Below are 24,711 nucleotides of genomic sequence, written 5' to 3' on the forward strand. Positions count from 1 at the left end.
AAACTACTAACAAGCTTCCTGAGTTTGGACAGACTGTGAGCTGAGTGACTGATTTCAACTCTGTGCCGATGCTGAAATGACTGGGTCAGGCTCACTCACTGAACCAAACAAACAAGAACCGAAAACTACACATATAAAAATATTAAAAAAAATTATATGGCAAAAATGGGCATACATAGGTGTGTCCATCAGGCTTTGTTCCTTACTGTATGAAAGAACAGATGGAGAATTTAAATTTAAATGCAAATTATTAACTGATCTTTCCTGATTAATTGAGAATCTTCAAAAATTTTCATTTTAAATTCTAATTAATAATGGAGTTTACTCGATTAATTGTGACAGCCCTCTGTGTTTGTGTGGTAGAATGTGTATGCATTGGTGTGGGTATGTGAATCTGTGTGTGTGCCTAGGCAAAGCATTAAAATTGTCACTAGTTTGCAAGAAAAAAAAGAAAAAAGAAAAAAAAGGCTTGTTGCATAACCGTGGTGCTCTTAGCTAGTGTCAGGGCTGCTCTGTGTGACTTTACCCTTCATTCCTTCAGCTGAAAGAGGATAGCAGGCCTTAGGAGTGGGGACTCACTGCTTTCAGCCCATTTGAGAAAAGCTGCAAGGTATTGTGAGCAAAAGGCCCGAGAAAAGAAAAGCACTTTAGCCCCCTAGTGAGGAGATGGCGAGAGAAACGCAGGCTCTCATGCTAATGTCACATTACTGTGAGAAGACAAATGGAGTCTGGCAGTGCACTCTACTGGGGCTGAGAGGACAGAGAAACAGCCAGAGGAAGGTTGAGGCAATTTGAAATTCCTTCAAGGGCTTTCGTCACTGGACGCCGTGATCCGATTTGAGAGCCTCTTTGGCAAGAGGAATGACCCTTGACAGTTACAGATTAATTTAACTTCTGTGTGTGTATGTGTGTGTGTGTGTGTGTGTGTGTGTGTGTGTGTGTGTGTGTGTGTGTGTGTGTCTGGGCCTGGCGTAAGCGTCGGCAGCAGACGGGTCAGAGCTCTGGGTCGAGGCATTTGCAGTTTAAAAGCAGTTTAGAGGATCTGAGGACACTGCGGAACGTCCATTAACTACACAGAGATATATAGGTATAAAGACTGCAGTCATCTGTTGTCCTGCACAATGAATCAGCTGCCCTCTGTTCCCGCCATCATTGGTCAGTTACTGATATTATCTGAGTGGTGGATCATTCTCAGCAAAGCCGTGACTCTGACTTGGTGTTTTTGGTGCAATGAAATCCAACGAAGTGTATTTTAAGGGTACACCACCTTAAAACCTGCCCCAAATTCCTCTAGTGCATGTTCTTTTAAGATCTGGAGCATAGCCATTTAACTCAAATACAAATTGAATCATCTTTTCCCAAACATAGCTGCCAATTTCTTCCACATCACATTTAATCTGGATACATAGAGCTACTGGTAACCCATCGTCAACTTTTATCACAAACCCAGTGATATCTTCTAAAGCTAAAGTATGGTCTTACTCAATGAAACTATTTTTCCCCGGCAAGAGGTGATACTTATTTTGTAAGACTTTATTTGAAGACGTTTTACATAAGCCCTTCATTACACATGTATAAGCATTTAATAATACATTGATAAAAGAACACTTAAAAGTGTATAACAGTAAGTGTTGCAAGATGACATAAGATATTTTATGAAGTAAATCACATTGTACTGACATAAGGGCCCTTAAACTAAATGACCATTTGATCCTTTTATACCGCTGTTATGAAGCGCCATTCCCAGCAGCTTGTTTTGGGGGGACTTTTTAGCCACCCTAAATTACATTACATCCATGGGCTACTGACAGGATTGTCTGTTGGATGATGTTGATGAATGCACCTGTTACTCCTATTACTTTGAGCTCCATTTCACAACATGTTGGATTAGTTTAGAAACTTCACACTCAGTTTGTTCCCACCCTAAAAGTCTACATTCGTACTCACATTCAGCCCATATTTTCTCATGGCTGTCTCCCAGACAATCTCATTATGAGATCATGTCTGGCCCTGTGAGACTACTGACATAGTAGTGGCAAGTGGCACTGTATCAATGTATCAGGCACAGTGGTGTTACTGGAGTTTTTCCACACATCAGTGTCACTGCTAGGCTGGTAGTGATTCACCACCCAAAAATATCCAGCCAAAAGCAGCTCTGGGTTCAGAAACCGATCACTCATGAAAGACAAGGGTCAACAAAAATTGTGCATCATTCTACTGAACTGGTTCAAAGTCAAAGTTGAAAATACATTCGTTTTTTTTTATTAACTTGGACTTTAGACTAAAATACTTTTGCTTTGCACAATCTTATACCTTTATTATGTTTATTAAAGTAAATGATTCCATTTTGTCACTACCAATAGAGTCTTAACACTACCAGAATTTTACTAAATGTTTCAGTAGTTGCTGTTTCGGTAGTGACAATTTTTGCCATTTTTGCCAAAATTTTACATTTGGGTAAATGTAAATAGTAACTGCCCACCTCTTAAGGCAACTTTGCACTTACTTAAAGGACCCATATCCTACTTTTCTTAAACAGACTTTTTCTGTTACTGGTCTTTAAGACTGATATATGTAAATGGCCTCTGTTCTGACTGGCTGCCTCTTTTAAAAAGCAGGTCAAGCTGAAACACTCCTACAGTCACAGGGACATTGAATTCAAAGGAGACTGTTTTCGCAGCTTAGTTTCCATTTATGCACTGTATGGTCCAGGGAGTGAATGATAAAGTTTTGGAATGTATCAATGTTTAGATGTTACATCAAACTCTTTAATTAAGAAAAGAGAAAAACATTTAGACCTGAACCAAATAATCATTATAACCAAATAATCATTAAGTGAGTATAAATTCTGAAGATGTGAAACTCCACAGAACGCTTCACAATTCGTTTTTTCATTGGAAGTCAATGCACTCACTCACCACAATAATACATGAGGGAGATGACCTACTTTGATAAACGTCTCACAGAAAAACCTGTGCTAAGTGCTAATCTGCATTTATTGCAAAACTATTTCAAAAGAAATGTGAAAACTGTCAGCATTTTCCTTCAGGCAGGATATGGGAGTCTGAATTACATGCACATTGTTTTAATATTATTCATGTGAAGGGCCCATATGATCAAACGTTATGGAGATAAAAAAGTTTGATGTAGTATGTAAATATTGTTAAAGTTTCTAAATGTACCATTTACTCCACAGTCCATACAGTCCATGTTGCAAAAACAGCCTGTTTCGAATTCATTGTTTGTGTGATGTCACAAAAACCAAAGCATTTATGTGTATCCCCCTATTTTCATTCAAGCTGAAGTTATGAGGAGTGCTTCAGCACTGAGTGCTTTTTGAATGATGCACAATGCAGGACAGTCAGTCAAAACAGAGCTCATTTACATATGTCAGTATTAAAGGCACAGTCTCTTTAATCCTAAGGGATAAAGAGGGGTTGGAAAATGATCATGTAAAAATGAATTATGATCGATTTTGTTACATAAAAGATATAAGTGGACCTTCAATCCAAGAAAAATGTAGCATATTTGTGAATTTTAATGCCTAACACATTCATTTAAAGGCTGTTTCTAAGGACATCTAAAGCTCCTATGTGGAGGCTATTAGGACAACAAATGATTTTGTTTTAAATTATATCTTTATGTATTTTCATTTCTAACCATTAAAATAATAATAAACTGGCATTTAGAGATAGTGGGTCTAGAGTGCACTCACTGTACTCCACTGCCATGGTTACGTGCTGTATGACGCAACAGGGCTAAAATATGAATACCTCAGTTATGACAACTGTATTAGTCAACACAATTTACCAGATCACCTCCCTCTCTCTTTCTCGACCCACTTCCCTTTTTCATCTTTCGTTGGACATTGCTCATTCAATTAGATAAGTAATGAGTCATCACATCATGCCATCAGAACAGTAGCGTGGAGAGCCTCATAAATACTAGCTTTTATTCATCTGCACAATGCTCATTAACATCTGTTTACCAAACAGCCCAGCCTTGAGGGATAATAAAGCTCAGAATTTCATCCGCAATATCAAAAGAAGTCTATTTAGGCCTGAGCTGAGCCCCCACCCCCCCCAGCAAAATAATAAAAAAACAAGCCTAAACCAGATAAAGACATAATGCATCACTTCTGGTGATAATCTTTGACCGTGTAGACACACATCAGATTTTGGCTAATGTTACCGCACCAATGTCAAGCAGCACCTTCCCCTGCTTTATCCTGCTGGTCTATCTCTACATCAGCCATTTTTCTCCCATTATGTAATCGCAAATAAACTGCCTTTGATCTGCCACCCTGCAGGGTGGGTCATTTCTTCACAGGAGGAGGAAATTATACCATCGAGCTGCCGCTCGTGCTGAAGACAACAGCGGCTGTTTTGTAGGAAAGGCCCTATCAGCCCCGTCAGAGAGAAAGAGGATGGTGAAGGTGAAGAGCCGGAAACCTCTGGCATGTGTCCCGGCCATATCAGCCTGCTGGAATCGCCTGACAAGTCATCAGATCTCAATCAATTACCCAGAGGCATTTTAGAGATGCGCATATCAAATGGTATATCAATTAAAGAGTGATTAACATGAAATGTGCATTGCAAATGGGGAGGCATAAATTAAAGCATGATAATATGTCTTGAACTAATTCAGCAGGTTTTGGCTTTCAAAGCTTCAGTTACAAAAGCGTTCACTTTTCTCTTTTTCTCTGCAGTATTCTTCTCTTCTGCTCTCCTTTCCTCTCTTTTCTCCTCATCTTCTTTGTCTTATATCTTTTCTTTTTTTGTCTTTCCTCTCTACTCCTCCCCTTTCCCCTATTCTCTTCTCTATTCTTCTTTTCTGTCCTCTTCTGTTCTCTTATTCTGTCCTTGTCTGTCCTTTTTTTCTCATCATTTTCCACTTCTTTTTCTCTCTTATCTCTTCTCCTCATCTTCTTTCATCTTATTTCTCCTTTTTTCTTTCTTTCTTCTCATGTCTTCTGATCTTTACTCTTTTTCCATTCTTATCAATACTCCATTTCACTTCTCCTCTCTTCTGAATTTATCCTCTCCTTTGCTTTCTTATTCTCATGTCTTTCTTTGCTTCTTTCCTTCTTTCTTTTTTCTTTCTACTTCTCTTTTCATCTCCTCTTCTCTTCTCATGTCCTTTTCTATTCTTGTGTCCTCTTCTCTCCTCCTTTTCTCTTCTTGTGTCCTTTTCTATTCTTGTGTCTTCTTCTCTTCTCTTCTCTTCTCTTCTCTTCTCTTCTCTTTTTATATTCGTGTCCTCTTCTCTTCTCTTCTACTTTTCTCTTCTCTTCTCCTTTTCTATCCTTGTGTCCTCTTCTCTTCTCTTCTCTTCTCTTCTCTTCTCCTTCACACTGTAAAAAATGATTCAGTAATTTAACTTAAAAAAGTAAGCAACCTGGTTGCCTTATAATTTTTAATTCATTGAACTTATAAAAATACTAATTATAGGTTAACAGAATGTAAAACACATTTGTTCTGGTAACTTACTAATAGATGTGCAATAAACTTAAACATTTTAAGGTAACTATGTTACTGACTTTTAAAACATTGAATCTTTTTTACAGTGCAGGTCGGGTACGGAGTATGAATGTATGGCTGCAGACTCTTCCTCTGTAAATGAGAATTTTACTGTTGGCAGGATGAAGAGGGTGCAGAGGCCATCTGTTGGGATTATACTGCAGTGTGAGAGAGCAGAGGAGACAGCACTCATAGGCCAGCAGCCAGAGGGAAGTTGTTTGTGCTGTTTTTTTCTGTCTTTGTAGTGCAGCTTTGCCTTGCCTTTGGTGCCTGCTGCTTTGTAGGAGCCTAATATTCTCATTCTGACTGATATTAAAGAGGAAAAGAGAGAGAGAGAGAGAGAGAGAGAGAGAGAGAGAGAGAGAGAGAGAGAGAGAGAGAGAGAGTGAGAAGGATGAGGGAGAGATATGCAGAAAGGTTCAGAGAAAGATGAGGGAAGGAGAAAGAGATGGGGAGGGAGAGAGAGATATATAAAGAGAGATGCAGAAAGAAAGTGAGAGAAAGATGAGGGAGAGAGAGATGGGGAAAGCAAAAGAAAAAAGAAATGAGAGAAAAAGAGATTGGGAGAAAGAGAGGGAGATACATGAGGAGAGAGGCAAAGATGAGGAAAGAGAAAAAAGATGTGGAGAAAAAGAGATGGGAAGAGAGAAGTGGGAGATGAGAGAGAGGGATGGGGGAAAGATAGAATAGAGAGTTCACACATTATCCTATGGTGTGTATGTGTGTGCATGTTTGTATTTAGCACTCTGAGTCCTGTCTGTCCTTATGCTGCAGTCACTTATCAGCTCCTCTGAAATAGACAGCAGAGAAAACAAGTTTGTGTCTAAGCAAGTCAAAGTGTAAACTACAGCAGCCAAATGTTCAAGCTCAAGAACATCTGAAAGCCTGGCTTTGGAAAATGTTCAATTAAAAGCACATTCTTTTATTCCTTTTATGTTTCTTTGGCAAATGTCCCTGACACTGAGCTCAAAGCACCGTTTTTGTAGACTGAACCCACCGCTACCCTCTGTGAAACCAAATATTATGGCTGCATGGAAGTTCATTCAATGTTTTGACTGAGATTTTCAAAGATGAAAGACTAACTCTGTGACTTTAACTTTACTGAGCCAATTTTGGAACCTGGAGCAGTCAGCTAGTGGTCGTCATTTCAAATGCAGCGAAGAGAAGCAGCTTTGAATACTAATGTTCAAACTACGTTTCGCTTTTTGCTTCAAGTCTATTTCAGAAATAGTACAATTAGGCTATCTGTATCTGAATCTGAGTTAATGCTTGGAGTACAGAACAGAAGAAAAAGGAGTTGAATCAGATACAGAGGTACAGAATGTCTGGCTTTGCTGAAAGACCAGTGTCTCAGTCTCAGGTGGAACAGATAGCAGCAGGAAACAAACATTCTTGAGCACTCACCCACACCAGACTCACAAAGTTATGGAGCAATGCCTCTCAGTTTTTTTGTGGAATCATTGGAAAGTAACCACACACTTCAAAATGCACAGCTTGAGACCTGCAACCAAGATTCAGCTCTAACATCCATGAGCCATCTGTGAAGAGTTATGATAGAGCTGCTCAAAAAAAGACAAAACACCAGTATTGCTACTGTGATACAGCATGCAATATAAAAATCAATTATGGTGAATCGATAATGTGACATGGATAAAGACTTGCCTGCATTATTTTGATCTCAATACCTTAATTCATTGAAGAACTCACAAAACTAGGAAATCTGGCAGTAATCTACAATATCCTTAAATACAGCCTTACAAAATATCTGGACACAAATAATATCTCAATATTTTTCATTGTAACACAGACAGGTTTACTTAATTGCAAAAAATATGTGTTTCGGTAGTGACAACTTTTAATGTTATTCACAGATTTTCAGGCTTTGGGACACATTTACTTCAAAACAATGAGTTTAAATAGATCATAACATAATTCTTGTAAATATCTAAAGTCTGAATACTTAATCGTTTTCACTAGGCAGAATATGTGCTGGGGTGGGGTCATCTTTGCGCTGTTGTGTAAGGCTCAAAAATATCTCAGTTTTGTATCACTAGTCTGATTGAAGTCAGAACACTGAGTCCTTCTAGTTTAGAAGTCACTTAGTGACATTTAGCTTAGTAATTCCAAACTGAAGTAAAAAACAAAATGTGTTTACTCACCTGTACAAGCTAGAGCCTAAAAACATGACCCACTGGAAATCTAGCATCAATGACGGCGCATTTATTCTTATTTAGCTACATCCTCTATGGTGTCTTTTGTGAAATCACGTTGGAAACGGCAGAAGCCATGGCATGAAGGAGGGGTTGGTGGATGTGTTTATTCTAGTGGAGATGGAAGTACTACTTTGCTGTGATGTAGAAATGGAAAGAAAATTCCAACAGCCTTTTGAAACTCATGCACTTTTCTTAAAAAAGAGAGAATATGCCAGAACAGCAGTTCACAATTTCTCAAATGGAATACACAGTGACAAGTAACATGTGTGTACTGGCAAGGAAAATGCTGTTTTTTTACTTGTTCTCCTTTAAATTAACTGTGCTGGTGATGGAATTTAACAAATCTACACAATAGCTGGATGCGTCAAGGAGAAATCTGGAACCAAAGTAGATCACACCATATCAACAACAACAACTGCTGTTACACATATAACTTTGAGATGATCCCTGGCACTGAAGCGCTGTTCAGTAGGAGAAATGGTTTTACACAAAACTGTAATTAATCTAGAAATAAAGAACTGAACTGTAAATGTCACATTGTCACACAACTTCATATGAAGCCACTTAGCCTGATGCCTTCTTCTCTGAAGCCATTTCGACTGAGGTTATTTGAAACGGCCCATGTTGCCTGATGTACAAGAGCTGAGACATGATTTTAATCAAATGTTTTTCCAGAGACTGAAGCTGTTTTGTCTGATGTCTGAAAACTGATGCTGTGTTGTGAGGATATCTTAAAATGCACACTGTACCAGCACAAAACGTGTTCAAGCAGGACAGCTTTCTATAACAATCTCCTCTATGTTAGGTAAAATAAATAGGGTATTAATGGTGGATCACCCAACATGTTTGAAAGTTCAGTTATAAGATTGTGTCAGTAATGATCATTAAGAGCAATGTACTGAAGAAACTGCTGGCAATGAATTATGGCCATTTTACAGGTCCATTTTTACAGTGCTCATCTGGAATTTGGTTTGTCAGGAAGTTCAGATCACACAGTTAAAACATTCTTATTAGTTAGAGGGCTTGTTTGCATACGCAGCCTTTTGTGGCTTTAGCAGAAATTTCAGTGTTTGTAAAGAAGCCTTTAATTTAGGTCCTCTTTAAAATTCATCTAATGAGTATGTCTGCTACACGCCATAGTTAATATTTAATAGTTAAACAAGCATGTTTGATGGTGTTTCATCTTAATTGTGATTTTTTTCTTATATTTAGTGGGTAAATATATAAAAAATATTCTCTTAAAAATGTAAATGGTAACTGTATTCTGAATACTGCCTTTACAAATTGTAACTTGGACTGAATACAGATATTTTATTTCTGTATTCTGCACATGTATTCCCAATACTTGTATTCCATTACATCCCAGCACTGGCTATCATTTGCAGTTGAAGCTGATGTCACAGCTTAGAAAATTATTTACTCTTTCTAATGAGGACCAGCACTATTACATTGATACTATGTGATGTAGAATGAAAAGTACATTTGTATGGACGACTTCTATTTTTAGACTGATTAAAGTGTTTGCTCGGAATGCTATTAGCGTGTATGCTTGAGTACTACTAAAATACTGTTATACTTTGACACATTTTTATAGTTTGCTAAAAAGTTTAAATTTATGGTCATGTCGACAAAAAATAAAGTATATGGCCCCCCCCTTTCCAGCAGAAAATATGCAACCGTGCCGATATGTCAGCCACCATCATCCTTCAGGTTCATATGTGTGCAGTCATTAATATCAGAGCACTTCATTAAGAACACCTGTACACCTACTCATTATCTAATCAGCCATTAATGTGGAACCAGTGCAGTTCATAAAATCACGGAAATATGGACCAGCAGCTTCAGGTAATGTTCACATCAGCCATCAGAATAGGGAAATCAGTGATTTTGACTATGGCATTGGTGCCAGACGAGCTGGTTTGAGTATTTCTATAACTGCCGAGCTCCTGAGATTTTCACACACGACAGTCTTTAGAGTTTACTCAGAATGATGCAATAAAGTAAAAAACATCCAGTGAATGGCAGTTCTGTGGATGAAAGCGCCTTGTTGATAAGAGAGGTCTACAGAGAATGGCCAGACTGGTTCATGCTGACAGGCAGGCTGCGGTAACTCAGAAAACCACTCTGTACAATTGTGGTGAGCAGAAAAGCATCTCAGCATGCAAAAGCCTGAAAAATCTGCAGGAATTGCATGATGCAATCATATCAGCTTGGACCAGAATCTCAAAGCATTTCCAACATCTTGTGGAATCCCTGCCATGAACAACTGAGACTGTTTTGAAAGAAAAGGGAGGCCCTAAACATTATTAATACAATGTTCTTAATAAATTGCTTGGAGAGTATATAAACTACATTAATCCAGCATTTGTGAACACACTGGCTGTGACTTACATTCCAAATGAGTTGAGTCAAAGCTAAAACAAAGCAAATAAACTGATGAACCCTCAGAAGTCTGTTAACTAGTTTATTTATTTTTCATTTTGCTATACAATCATGTCAAATGTATTTACTGAATTACACAGTTAGTCACACAATACAATGCACTACATTCGATTTACATTGTGTGCTGTCAGCTCTGAGTCTGCATTTACATCTTTTTTATTTGTTTTAATGATAAACAATGACAAACATGGCAAAAATGTACAAGATGTTTTTTTCCTCTCTGCAGCAAATGATTGTACACACAACAACATTTTTTTTACCAAATACAAATCATAATAAAATCTCCTCTTCTACTTATAATCACAAATGTGGAATTGAAAGTTTAGTATCTGCACTTTCCACAAAATGTCTGTGCCTGTTTCAATGAGCTATGAGTAAAAAGCATGCTTTGGTTATTACAGACTTTTAAGGGCAAACAAGTAAATAAAAATACATCAGTAATAAAAACAGTGAGAAAACACAGTAATAGAGTCAATAATTCTGAGTGAATATGAAAGCAAAGAATTATTACGACTAACTGCTAACTGCTATTTCTGCAAATGAATGCAAATAACGATCCAGATAACTGGCCTGCTTTTCCACAAAAGGAGTCAAATGAGAGCAAATCTCAGTATTTGAACACTAATGTTGTCCTTCTTGTAAATGGTTGGGTGAATTAGCAAAGTAGTAATTTAGCACTAAAATAATACAGCACTGTTCTATCATATCTGCTTATGTGTCCATTATCTCACTTTATGCACTTCTCACTTATGCAATTCAAAGCAATAGCAGTTTTTTTTCAGTTATTTTTATTAAAATGATTCCATTATAATCACTTTGAAACTGCAGTAGCAGTGCCTGCATTCATTCAACATCTACACTGAGGTCTCTTGTGGTGGAGATGTGATGTTCAAGTAACATCTAATGAAACATTTAAAGCAGGGCTGCACAAAGTGGGGTCCGTATGATTTGGGCCCACTAGAAAATTGCCCGAGCCCTAGTCTCACAAGCCATAACGTGGCCAAGAACCACCTACATTGTCAGGAAAAGGTCGTTTGACTGACATGCAAAACAACCAATCCAAGGCTGCTGACATCAAACGCACCAATTCATCTGGATCTCATCCCTTCTCCTTCAGCCAATGAGAGAACATTTATTTCTATATTTCATAACTTCTTATTTTTCTCTTAAAATTCCACTTTCATATGTGGTCCTAGATTGGATACATATCAAATTCAGATCAGAATTCCTTTTTTTTTTCTCTGATCTGAGCAAAGTATTGGAATTGAACAATGAGGATTAATAAAAATGAATGAAAATTAGATGTTTGTCACATTAAGACAAAAAAATCAGGTTTGTGCCATTTCAACCTGACAATGTGAATGTAGCCCTAAAGGAGCAGGAGGCACCTCAGCCTGCTGCTGTCCTTGCTGGATATAGTACAGAACAGGCTCTGAATACCAAAATACATTGAAAACAGAATACAAGTCATAAATAGCTTTTATACCATGAACATTCAGTTCAGAGTAACAGCAAAAGTGTAAGGTATATTCATATATATCTGCTCTTAGTAGAGACTCATAAGACAAATCTTGGAAGTTTTCTCATTGGCAGATTATGTTCCTTTTATATCAAAATGTGTGAAAACGTTTAGAGAGCGCATTACTTAAAGAGAGGAGTGCTTTAAAACACTGCAGCAGCCATTCTTTTCCCCTTTGAAATGGAACAATCGATCATAGTTCTCAGAAGGAAGTCCTCTCCGGTTCTGATGCTAAATTGCAAACAAATGTGTTCTTGTTAACCATGTTCTCAGGGCTGTGTCCTTGAGTAGTTACCATTTATCTTTGATCTTTAACTCACTACAAATCCGCCCTGCCAGATAAATCCAATCCAGGCACTGCACAGCAGTGGGTATAGGAATTTCAGCCTCTCTCTCTCTTTTTTTCCCTCTATTTCTGATGCACACACTCATACACACAAAGACACACTCACGCACACACAATGTGCCTCAAACTGACTTGAGGCAATTAGACTACTTCTGTTCAAACTCTTTGGGATTCTCCTGAAAGGATAAGTGAGTCTTCAGAACAGTCACAGTTGGCAACCGTCAAACTGCCCAACACTGTTCTCCAACCATTCTCTACTGACAGCAGCTCAGAGTGCCCACAGAGTTTCTTTTCTCACTGATGAGCAGTTCTGGACTTCTAACCAATTCAGTTCGGTCAGCTTTGACTTTTACAACAGTGTAATACAGCGGTCAGAAACAAAAGAGAGAGGTACTGTTTTAAGCTACACGGCTTCCAATGAATTCACCATTCAGTAATTACCACGTCGCTGTGCAAAGAACAACAAGTATCTCCAAAATGGTCTATGTTCTTACTTATAATAGCCGTTAATGTAAAAGGTTTTATTCCAAGTGTTCTGGAGCATTTTATTGGTCCATTCATCATGAAACTTTCACACAATTTAAAGGACAGTTGCCATGTTTAAATGATGCAGAAAAATTAAACTAGCAAAAATGGAAATACATGTTTTTCTGTGGACAACAACGATATGTTTTCTGTAATGTTCAGTGTAATGCTAAGGTCATAACACTGCTTGGCCTTCTGAAATGCAGTGTTCTCCCAAAATGCTTCAAACGTCAAACTTTAAACATCTCTTTAACAGAGGATTGTCGTCAGTCTTCCTGCTTGATTCATAATCATCTTTTGAACAACTCTCTCTTTTCAATTCACAAGGACAAAAAAGGCTAGAAAACCCATTTTAAATGATTTTTTCTCCTCTCTTCAATAGTCATGTTGCTACCAAGCTGGGAGGGTGAAGGCTAGCATGTGCTTCCTCTGAGACACATAAAGCACCACTGTATTTTTTGAAACTGCCATTACCGCAACATCAGTGGACAGCTCAACTCATATAAAGCTCAAAATCGGACATCTAAAACATCTAAACATCTAAAGATTTCTTGCACAACAATCCCAAAAGTACTGTGCTGTTGACAGTTATTCTGAGCTTTTAACCCAGGACAAGAGCTTAATTTAGCACAGCAAGATGCAATCACATGCAACTATGCAATGACAATGTTGCCTCATTTTTATTCCCATGTCTTTTTTTTCCATGTTTTTGTGCTTGACTTATAGAGCACCGACTATTAAAGATAATGTGGTTATACAGTATGTATTATTAGCAGTTATACTGGATTTTGAATTGCAAATGTGGTTTTGAGCCATAGGCTACAATTATCACACAAAGTGAACTTCTTTCTTAGGCACCAAAAGTAGATATATATATGTAGTTATATAGACAGTATGTGTCAGACAGTAGAGACAGCATGAAACCATAAGGGAGGGTTAGCATAGGGGTAAGTGGACGTTGTAAGACGACTAGTAAGTAGGCCCAACTACTAAGCAAAACCTTTTGGCTTTAGTGGCATAAAGCATAAACCATGTATGCTAATCATTTTCACTGAATGAAAATGAAGATGTGCAGTCATTCGATTCCCTGAAATGGAGAGTTCAATTTGATAAGTTGAAGTTCCCAATACTAGCAATGATTAAAGCAGGACTGCTGCTGCTGATTGGTCCAGAGGCCCTCATTCGAGAGTGGAGAGCAAATCAAGGCCAAGCGCATTCCTACAGAAGCTCCACCATTCCTCCATTTCACCCTGATATCGCTCTTCCCCAGCCGTTAGCCTAATTATCATGCTGCAAGCCTGTCGCAGACCCTGTCTTCTCCACCGCCAGCTACAAAAAAGTCATAATAATAACCGTGGCCGGCAAAAAAAATCGGATCCTTAATTCACGGGCTGCAATGTAAACATCAGTAATGGCGACGGGGCATTATGGGAATTTCCCCGTGAGCCTTTGCAACGTAGAGTAAGCCACGTGCAACAGCAGCCCCGATGTGAGGGATTAATGAGGGGAGCAGATGAAGGCCTGCGAGCCGCAGGCTGACAGAGCAGCGGAGAATCCCCCTCCTACATGCTTCCAACTGCATCATGCATGAGCCGGCATGCCATTAAAGATTTAAAAATCACAGACCTTCGCTATCAAAGTCACGGCATGCTAATCCCACCAACTCCCCCAGCAATCAAGCCGTCACATTCTCAAAGGCAAGAGCATAACAACAAAAAAAAACTGTTAGTGGTTTAAATATTCATACGATTTTTTTTTTTGTTGATTTCGTTAGTAATTGGCTTTCATTAGCACGGAGCTGTGAGCAAGGATTGTGCATCAGCTTGGGTGGCGTTAAAGTGTCCACTAGAATGAGAAATGCTAATTTTAAAGCAAAGGGACACTAATGAGCACTGAGCTCAAAGAGAATTGCAGACTATAGAGTGAATATTAAACAGCAATTTTAATTGCTTTGAAAGTCAATTTGTAGAGATCATTCTGTCACGTTCTTTGGTGTCCAGACGAGACACCCATGAAGAAACTCTGTGCAAGAGAATCAACCCTCTCGCTAAATCTTTTCGGTTAATTAGCGTTTAGCACTAGTGCTGTCTGCAGACAGGGTTTCACTCTCTTTTTGGAAGCACCTGACATCATCAGTTACCTTTGACTCGATCACTTTGTTGAGAAAGGAGGACAAAATGTTAAATAAAAGGAGCTATATTCTCAAAATAGCCCTTTTCATTGACTGAACTTAAAGAAACTTTTGTCTTTTTGGAAGGCTGGCAATAAAAAAGATATAAAAACACAATAAAACCTTCCTCAGATAAGGACAAAGTGGAAGTAGCAAGATCAGGAGACGGGAAGAAATGTTATAAATGGATGCATTTTCACAGCAAGGAAAGTTATATTTTGAATGCAGGCTGTGAGTATGCTGAAGTGCCAGTCATTTTCAGCAGCAGAGCGGGGTCATGTTCCTGCAGGCTCCCACGGCTGAGATTAAACTCTCAGTCACTGGCTCACTCAAGCCTGAAGCGCTCCAGCCATCCAGCGCCCAATGCTCCAATCGTCATTCCAATTAAGAGCCAGGCCCAAGGGGAGCACAGCTGACCCCCTGCCCCTCCTCCTCCTCCGCCAGGTCTGCTACACTGTCGCACATAAACGAGAACCACGCGCAAGCAGCTAAAGGAAACCTTTCTGAAATGAGAGTCTATATAGGGCACACGTCAGCGCTGATGGGAGTTGTTCACTGCGGTCAAATGCTTGAGGAAATAAAGTGCAACATCTATAAAGAAGTCCAGTATAGCACATACAAGAAAAGTACAAAATGGTACAGTTTATGGAGGAATATTGAATAAATCCTTTACTGTAGTTGACTGTATGAGACAAATCGTTGCTGCTGTAACAAACCCCTAAATGTTAACTTTATAGCAGAGGGGAACCATGTTAACCCCTTAATCATTTGAACCTTAGGCTTATCATCTTTATTAATTGTAATAATGCCCTGAATATGAAGGAAAACATGAAAAAACATGTGTCAGTAATTTCTATAAATTGGGGAGTAACTAATATGGAGCAAGTAGGTGATGTAGTTATGTAGTTGAAAAAAAAAAAATATGGGCCCATATAGTTAAAGTTCAAGTTCAAGAGTTACAAGGTAAGCACTTGCCAGCAGGATTAAACTTCTATTATACACTTCACTATTTAAAAGTAAATCAGCAAGATTGCACTGTAATCTAGTATGTTATGAACTAATAATCATTAGGATGTTAAAAGCCTGAAATCTTACTTATCATGCTGTTTGAGATACATTTTAGATACTTTAACTTTGTCCTCCTAAACTTGAGTAGCTGGGCCGGGCAATAAATTGTATCAGCATGTGGAATCTGAGCTTTTAGTGTACTACTCTGTGTTCTATCACTGTGTCAAAGAAACACAGTACTGCCTTTACTGTGAGATGCAGTGCAATAGTAACATTATTATCAATTATTTGTGCTAAAAATTGAATGAAATGTGAGGCATATGTACACGTGTGTGCTTACATGGATTTCAATAAGTAGTTTCTAACTCCAACAAAGTGAAAATTTATATATTGTAAATTCAGTTTTTTACAGGTCAAAATAAAATGGTTGGTTGACGGCAATGGTTGTCTTTCAGGCATGATGTCAACATTGCATTTCACACCAAAGAATCGGTGTCCACCCCACACTACAGGATACAGGAGTCATAAATGTTGAACATATTTTTACAATTCACAATCAGGGCAGCCCTCCGCTGGACTGGGAGTAGATTGGAGGAGTAAATAATTAGATTATAGACACCCCACACCACAGGATAATCTGGGAAGATTATTGTTTAAGATCACCCTGACCTTTTGGGATTGTTAGGAGGAGCAAAGCAGCCTTAAAATCCGGCCTGATTATCCTGTAGTGTGGGCCCGGCTTAACTCTGAACCATTTCTATTGGCCCATTTTCATGAAATGTTCATACAATGTAAGGAGCAGCTGGTGTTTTGGCAATTCAAGAATTGAAAAATGTTACATGAATTTGATAGTGACAGATGTAAAATAGTATTATACAGTAGGGTTGTATACTGAACTTTGTACTTGGTATACAAGGGTACAAGGGTATATATAAGGGTACCAACCGAATTACGTTGGTACTACTGAGTACCAATTCACGTTAAACCAATCAGTGCCAAATTTTGGTTCAAGCCTAACACACAGTCAGGGCAATGCAAAAACGATCTTAAGTGAACCTGAAGCAGATAATGCTCTCTACAATGTTTGGAATGAGAAAAGCAAAGCTGGTCATGGCAACACATCCAACCTGAGGAAACACAAAATGCATCTGAAAGCTGAAGAGTGTACCGTATTTGATAGCCTAAAAGCCAGTTCCCCCGTAGCAGCTGCAGCTAACATTGGGAGCACACCTGCAGCCAGCACTTAAGAAGTTGCACCCCCATGGATAACAAACTTTAAGTGAGGCATCGACAAATTTGAATAATCTTCAGGTAATTCATTAGCTAGATGGATAAGTTGATGTTGGAGAAAACAGTGTGATATGTGAGAAACGTGAGATTTTTTGTCCGAAACCTTAGTATGAAACCAGTAGTACTATTTTTGGGGAAATATTAGAGTATGCAAACACTGAGATGGTGATGACAACAACATCACAAACAAATCTAGGAGTTGCTGCTATGACTCCCAAGATTTTTGGAGGTATATCACATGCACTTCCTCACATGACAGTGTGCTCACACTATGCCATGGTAAAAGGCTGTGACAGACCAGAGGTTGTAGTGATGGTTTTGGGAGGAGAGTGGGAGGTAAAGAGGGGTTGTACTTTGTGTGTAAAATGTTCTAAATAAATAAACAAAATGTTGAAATTGAGAATTTTGAACTGTTTGTAACAGCTTGGCAAGTTAAGCAAAATAGAATACCTCAGGTTTGACCTTTACCAAGTTGAGCACCCTTTTAAACTCAGAGAAAACAAAACAATCAGACAAGCCAACCAAAGCCAGCACTCAAACCAAACACTTAGATTGGGTTTAGATGAGTGGTAAACCAAAGTTCCTATCTCCAAACATGTCCATAACTTTTTCAGAGAGACTACAGTTCCCCAGAGAGTAGTCCACAAGTCCTACAGTAAAACTGCTATGGCCAAAAAAAGACAAGCAAAACAAGCAAAAAGCCAAAAAACACCAAACTGTTTGAAAAAAAGAAAAAGGACCAGTATAGCACAAAAAAGACAGGTCTCACCCAGCTTCTTGGCTTGATCCCAGATATGAAAATTAATCCAAGAACAATGATGTGAAATGAAGATAGGAAAAAATGGAGTATTATTTTCTTTTCAGGCTGGCATTTAGGCTTCCATCAAAGTTTTTCTACAGTCTTTGTTCTCCTTCAAGATGACGGCTACTTCCCTTCTCCTCTTTACTTGCACCTATATCCAACTTAAAAGTCCCTGTTCCTGTGTAAGCAGGAACTGATCAAAGAAGCAATGAATAAACATAATACATTCAGAAAAACATGAGACTTGCAAGTTACATGAAAGCTGCACCACAGTATAACTTCTTGTGCGTGTAGGTGGGTGCATAGGTACTCAACAGGTTGTATTATGTGGCATGTTTTACAACTGAAATGACATTTTTTGTTATTACAGAGAGGGTAAAGTACTGAAAAAAATACTGTTGGGTACCTGTGCTGGTACTGGTTCAAATGTGAATGCTACCCAACCCTAATATACAGTCACAGAAGAGTCAAACCAGAACATTTTCTCTGGAAATAGCTGTATTATATGTACCTGCCTTTTCCAGGAAATGTACCACATAAAACTGCCATGTCATATTCAAAGGCCTTCTTTTTCCTGCAAGTGTTCATGTTCTTCTACTCAAAAAGAGCCAGATTCCATTCACCTTCAGTCAATCTCTTCTCCTTCTACAACTGGACAATTACAATATTTATGAGGCCTTCTCTTAACGGAAAAGCCTATTTCACCTTTCTGTCCTTCACTCATTCTCTCCCCCTCTCTTTCTCTCCCCGCATTGTCTGATTTTTTCCCCCTCTTATTTATCCTCTCCGTCTCTCTCCTTTCCACTTTCTGATGGATTTATTTTAATGAAAAGCACACCAGAGAATCATTCAACCATTTGCCACTGTAATTTCTATAACACAATGACATGAATAACTATGAGTTGACTGTAGGGAAAGCGCTGACAGCTCCAAGAATAAATACATTTATAAAGCCCGGGCCTAAGGAGCCTTCTCCTCCAGCAGTTCCTCACATTTACAATAAATCACCTTAATTGATTGAAAATAAAATGTCCAGTGCATTGACCTTTGAGAATGGAGGAACGAGAAAGGAGGACTGAACGCAGTTTAAGGGGTTTAGAAGAGGAACCAGCAGCCAATCTTTCCAATCTGACATCTAATCAAATATTTCTGCCAATAGTTATCAGCACTGCGTGACATCATGACCTATGCTGAACCAGTAGTCCACACCCCAGCACGCTCATTACCTTATTACAGTCTGCATTGAGATTGCTGTGGAATAGCAAGAAGCACACGAGTACCATTGAGACGTCAATTATTAGGTTTAGCAGCACATTGTGCCGGGATGACTCATTCACAGAGCGTGTGCTGCTAGAAGATTACCTGTTCTTTTTAGACATAATTTTCCCTTCTCTTTCCCCCAAGGGCATCTGCATCATACTAAACTGCAGAACTCACCTGCTGTGAAAAGCAGGGCGGTAAGGTCAATACTGCAAGATTTAGATTAAACCTGCCCATAAGACCTGACTCACAGATGCATCCTGATATTTTTCATCATATTTATATTCACATCAATGTGGTGTAATTTATATTAACTCTTGAAGATAACTCATTTTGAGGACCTCAAGAGTTCTGAGTAATGCAGCATAAGTCAGTATATGTATATCTTTTCCTCTACAGTTCAGTGATGTACAGTTGTGGTGTACATTGCCATTCCCAGGTAGAAGTTGTAGGCAAATTAGTACTAATTAGGATAGTAAATACACAGATAGATAGATAGTAGCAGACAACAACAACTTAATATTTCCATTTGCAGATGATACAACTGCCCTGGGTCTCATTTCAGATAATGATGAGCCTTCATACTGGCATCTTGTGAGCTACCTGACAGAAAATGGCCAAGACAATGACCTCATCACCAATGTCTCCAAGACAGAAGAACTCATTCTGGACTTCAGGGGAAGTCCAAGTCCCTTCCACTCAATACACATCAATGGCACAGAAATAGAACAGGTGAAAAGTGTACAATTTCAGGGGCTCCGAATCTCCAATAACCCAAGCTGGACAGCAAATACGAGCAACATTGCAAAGAAAGAACAACAATGTTTGCACTTTTTAAGGTGATTTAAACTCCACAAAAGTGCACGCACTAGTTTTTAACAGAGGGACCATGGAGAGTGTTCTGACTGGTGGGATTACTGTTTGGTTCGGCAACATCACACAAAAAGACAAACAAGCCCTCCAATTGTGAAGGTAGCCTAGAGGATCATCAGAGTAGAAATCCAGACAGTGGAGACTCTGGACACAGAGCGCGATCTTTGGCGATCACACATCATAATCTGTTTGCCCAGCACAACACTGAATAAAATCTCAGGTGCCACAGACCTGAGAGCATCATCAGTTTCTACCCCAGAAAATCCAGCTCAATTCGAATGGCCTTAAAAGAAATAATTCACACTGAGCCTCACAGACACTCAGGACCATTCAATCACTCCATATAAAACTATCAACACACACTAATTCACTCATGTTCACACCAACATGAGCTGTTTAACCATGTATAAAGTTTTTTCTCCTTGTCTTGTGTAACGTCTGTACGTCTAAGTCTTGTAAGACTTTCTCATAAATGTATTCACTCCTTCTCAAAGTGCAATACTTATATATATTTCTGGGCTCTGGTGTAATATCACCATATACCCTACACAAAGATGGTTCTTCAAGGGTTCTTTAGAAAAAAAAAAATAGTTCTATATAGAACCATGATTAAAGGGTTCTTTGCATCATGAAAGGGTTTTTTCAGATTAATGGAGAATGTGCATGAATGAGCTGTAGACAGTTCTATATAGAACCTTTTTGAAAATGGTTATATATAGCACCCAAAAGGGTTCTTCTATTGTTACGATATTAAGCTACATAGATCCCTTTTAAAAAAGGTTCTAATGTGAAAATCTGTTAATCTGAAAAACCCTTTCATGATGCAAAGAACCCGTTAATCATGCAAAGGGCTCTTTAAGTGTTTATGGTTCAACTTTCTATGAATGTTGCATTTGTAAGCATCTATAAACACATTTATAACATGTTATAATGTATTCATAAGGCATTATAAATGTGGTTATAAATATTTATAAAAAAGAATTACACTGAATTACACTTTATAGCCATGTTTATTATACATTGTGAATTGTCAAAATAATGCATTATAAATAGTGTTAATAACATGTTATAATGTCAGTGCCAAAGAAGTCAGTCCCAGCTTGGAGAGCGTAAAGTAAAGACAAATACCAAGCTAACGGTGGTGTACATTGACTTTCCCACATTGGGTAAAACACTGATGCCAGCTCTAGTTTAAACTCTGACATTTGAAGCCTGTAATGTGCTTTACTGTCTATGTTTTAGTGTTTCAGTAAATCCTTCAGTAAATACTTCAACGTGAAGCCTCACTCTTAACACTGGAGGAGGCTTTAGTACAGTACGCTTCACTTTACTTAGAGCGGACAAATACGACTTATGAGCTCTTATAATTTGTTATGAACAGTGCTTATAATGTATTATGTTAACAATTCATAATGCATAATAAACATGGCTATAACGTATAATGCATTTTTATAAATATTTATATCTATATTTATAATGTCTTATGAATGCATTATAACATGTTATGAATGTGTTTATAGATCCTTACAAAGGTGACATTCATAGAGAGTGTTACCCTATTTTCTTTACTAAAGAACCCATGAAGAACTTTTTTAAATGTATTAATTTCTACACTAATTTGTTCAATAATTATTTACCTATTCATTACATTATCTACATTTCTACATAACCGAGCGACAATATTGTCTTCTGTGTTACTGTCATTTATGTGCTGTTGCATTGTTTATAGTTGTGTATTTATTTGTTTGACTGAGAACTGTGCTGGAATTTCAACATACCCGTAGTGTAAACGGTGATAAAGGGTATCATGATGAAAGATGGCACACAATAACAACAAACTTATTTAACTTATCGTTGCACCAAATTGGGTTCTAGAGTGATACAGCTTCTCAAGGCATACCACCACGCTGACATATCTGAAGTTAAATGTCTCCAAAACCAAAGACATGATCATTGACTTTGGAGCAGCACCTCATCCGCTTGCAGAAACTGAGATTGGGGGTGAAATTTGTGAACAGTTGCAATCAGAGATTGTATATTTTAAGGTGGCTTAATGTTTTAACATTTATAAAAAAAACTTATGACATATTTTAGAGCTTGTATTAAGTCTGTTTTAACATTTGATCTTAAAGTCTGGTATAGCAATCTGAAACTGAAAAAAATGAGTTGGTCAAAGTTATTAATTTTATAAAACTCACTCGCCATAGCAGTGCTGATGCTTGCTGCAATGGCAGCAAAATGTTTGGTTTAACAATTCTTCTTCTCGAAATGCTCTTTTCTAGTTTGACAATGACTTCCACGCCATAACGTATCTAAAAATTTTAAGAAATGAGTAACAATTCACTCTTTCCACCAAACTCTTGGGAAATTGGGCAGGTTTTCAGATTTATAAATATGTTTTTGTAAGAATTTTGATTTTGAGACTTTTAAGTGTCCAGGAGGTTAATTAGAGGATCCCAGACCCCCCCAGGACCACCTATATTTTGCACTTTGGTTGCCAGCAAGATCGTTGGTGAGCAGCAGATATCACTTTTGGACATAATATGGCAAAGGGCGAAGAGTCTTTGGTTAATTTTTCTCTGGGAAAAGCCCATATGTTACCACGTGTTATGTGATAAGATACTAAGTGAGTTCAAAATGGGATCAAACAGAAAATTTGAGCTGAAAATATGACTCAGAAATTCCCCAATTCACAACTCAAAGAGAAACTTGTGACTTAGGCATGGGGAGTGTCCAGGTCCCTGCCCTGTCTGGTCCTCAGTGCTGATCAGTTGTCCTTCCAGGTGGGAGTGATTATTCCCATTTTACCAGGCTTGTCCTGTGATGACTGTACATATCATACATATCAAGTTCATAACATATCCAAGCATGCAACTGGTGCATCCTACAACTTTAAAAAATCATTTAACTTGAGATGAAACACGGCATGCTCTGTATATTTCACATAAAAATCAGAGAAAAGAATGAATGATGTATTCATACAATGATATCATGACACAAACAATATATGACATGTTACAGGATGTTATACAGGTCCTGTGAAAATTCAACTTTTCAATATTGTTAAATAATGTCTCTGCATTACAAATGCAGAATGATCATAAACCTTAGTAGGTCAAGAGAGAGGTCACACACTTTGTTTTGGAGAGTATTTTAGCAACAATTGTGCTTACTATTGTGATTGTATCTGGAGTATAAAAATAAAGGGCCAACAATTATTCTTTACACAATGCCAAAGAAGAACAACTTTTGGTTCCCTAAAGAACCTTTCAGTAGATGGTTCTTTATATAACCATTTTTGTAAATGAGATGTTTAAGTGTGTAACCTTTTTCAAACCTAAAGTACCTCCACATAATATAACGGTTCTAGGAAGTACCCTTGATTTTGATATACATTTGTTTGCATAAGTTTGAGCACCCCACATTTTGTTGATTTTCTAAGTGAAAATAAGTGAACACGTCCCTTACAGAGAACACATCTGTGCATATTTTAATGCACAATTACTGTTTATTCACCATAGTGGGAAAAAAAAACATAAAATGTTGCATGTGCAGAGGTTATGGCACATTTTATATTATATTTTTTTTTCCCTCACTATGTTAAACTCAACAAATAAACAGAAATTGTGCACTATAATTAGCAAATACCACATTTAAATTGGTCCCTGTAGAGGATGTGTTAAGAAAATCAACAAAACTTGTAATTGGACCTTTGAAAGGTTCTTCACACTCACAAATCTCTTTATCAAACATTGTTCTTGACAGAAACAAAGTGATTCTTCTTTGGCATCACTTCATTTTTCTCAATATTTAAGAGTATATTAATCTGAGGGGGCCAGCAGGCCTCCAACCCACTGTTATTATTAAAGCAGTAGGTGCTTTCAGTGTGAACACACAGGCATGTCATCCACCAAACTGATCAATTCAGGGGAAATTAAACAGCCCAGAATTATGTGCTCTATCTAATTAACGCCAGTGCTGTTTAGACCTGTTGTGCCAACTCTGTTAGTCAGCAACAGAATGATGTCATAAATAAAACTTCCCGTTTTAAGGCACTATAAAACTTTAATCCTGTCTTTAAGAATACTAAATGTCTTCTGCTTTTGCCAGAGCTCCTGAAAGTTGTGGCAGAGTGGAGCCCAGCTGAGCTCGCAGTAGAGTGCTGCAGACTCATGGGACACTCACACATTTCACGGGTGAGGATTCTGGCCGTTTCAGAGTGTGTATCCGGATCGATTCACGCGCTCTCCCTCGTTCTCTCTCCTCGTACCCCGTCCCCTCGCTCTCCCTTCAGAGATTTCATGCTTGTGTCTTTGGTGATGCGTTTGATTGGAGAGCACACCTCAGCAGCTTTGGCTGAGGGTTCTGGGCCTGTTTGGGAGCTGCAAGAAAAGGAAAAAGCCAGTGAGAGTGACTGTGCATTTTCTGGATCCCCAAAGTAGTTTTGGGAGTTCCATACAGTTGTGTGTGGACATGAATGCAGTCTAGCCCTCACTGACTGACTTTACAAACACCTCTGAGTGAACTTTTTTATCCTTAGAAGTCACAGGCTACATGATACCTACATAAGCTTGTCATGACAACTGACATTACCCTACATAAATGTTTATAAATGCTTATTCAAATAGGCATCATTCGCTATAAAGTTTACATTTGCTATTTTTGATCAAAGTTAACTAAAGTAGTCGATAGATGATGTCTACTGAAATAAGCATTATGTAGGTGTCATGTAGCCTTGTGAATG

Source organism: Colossoma macropomum, unplaced genomic scaffold (genome assembly GCF_904425465.1).
Source record: "Colossoma macropomum unplaced genomic scaffold, Colossoma_macropomum, whole genome shotgun sequence".
Lineage (NCBI taxonomy): Eukaryota > Metazoa > Chordata > Actinopteri > Characiformes > Serrasalmidae > Colossoma > Colossoma macropomum.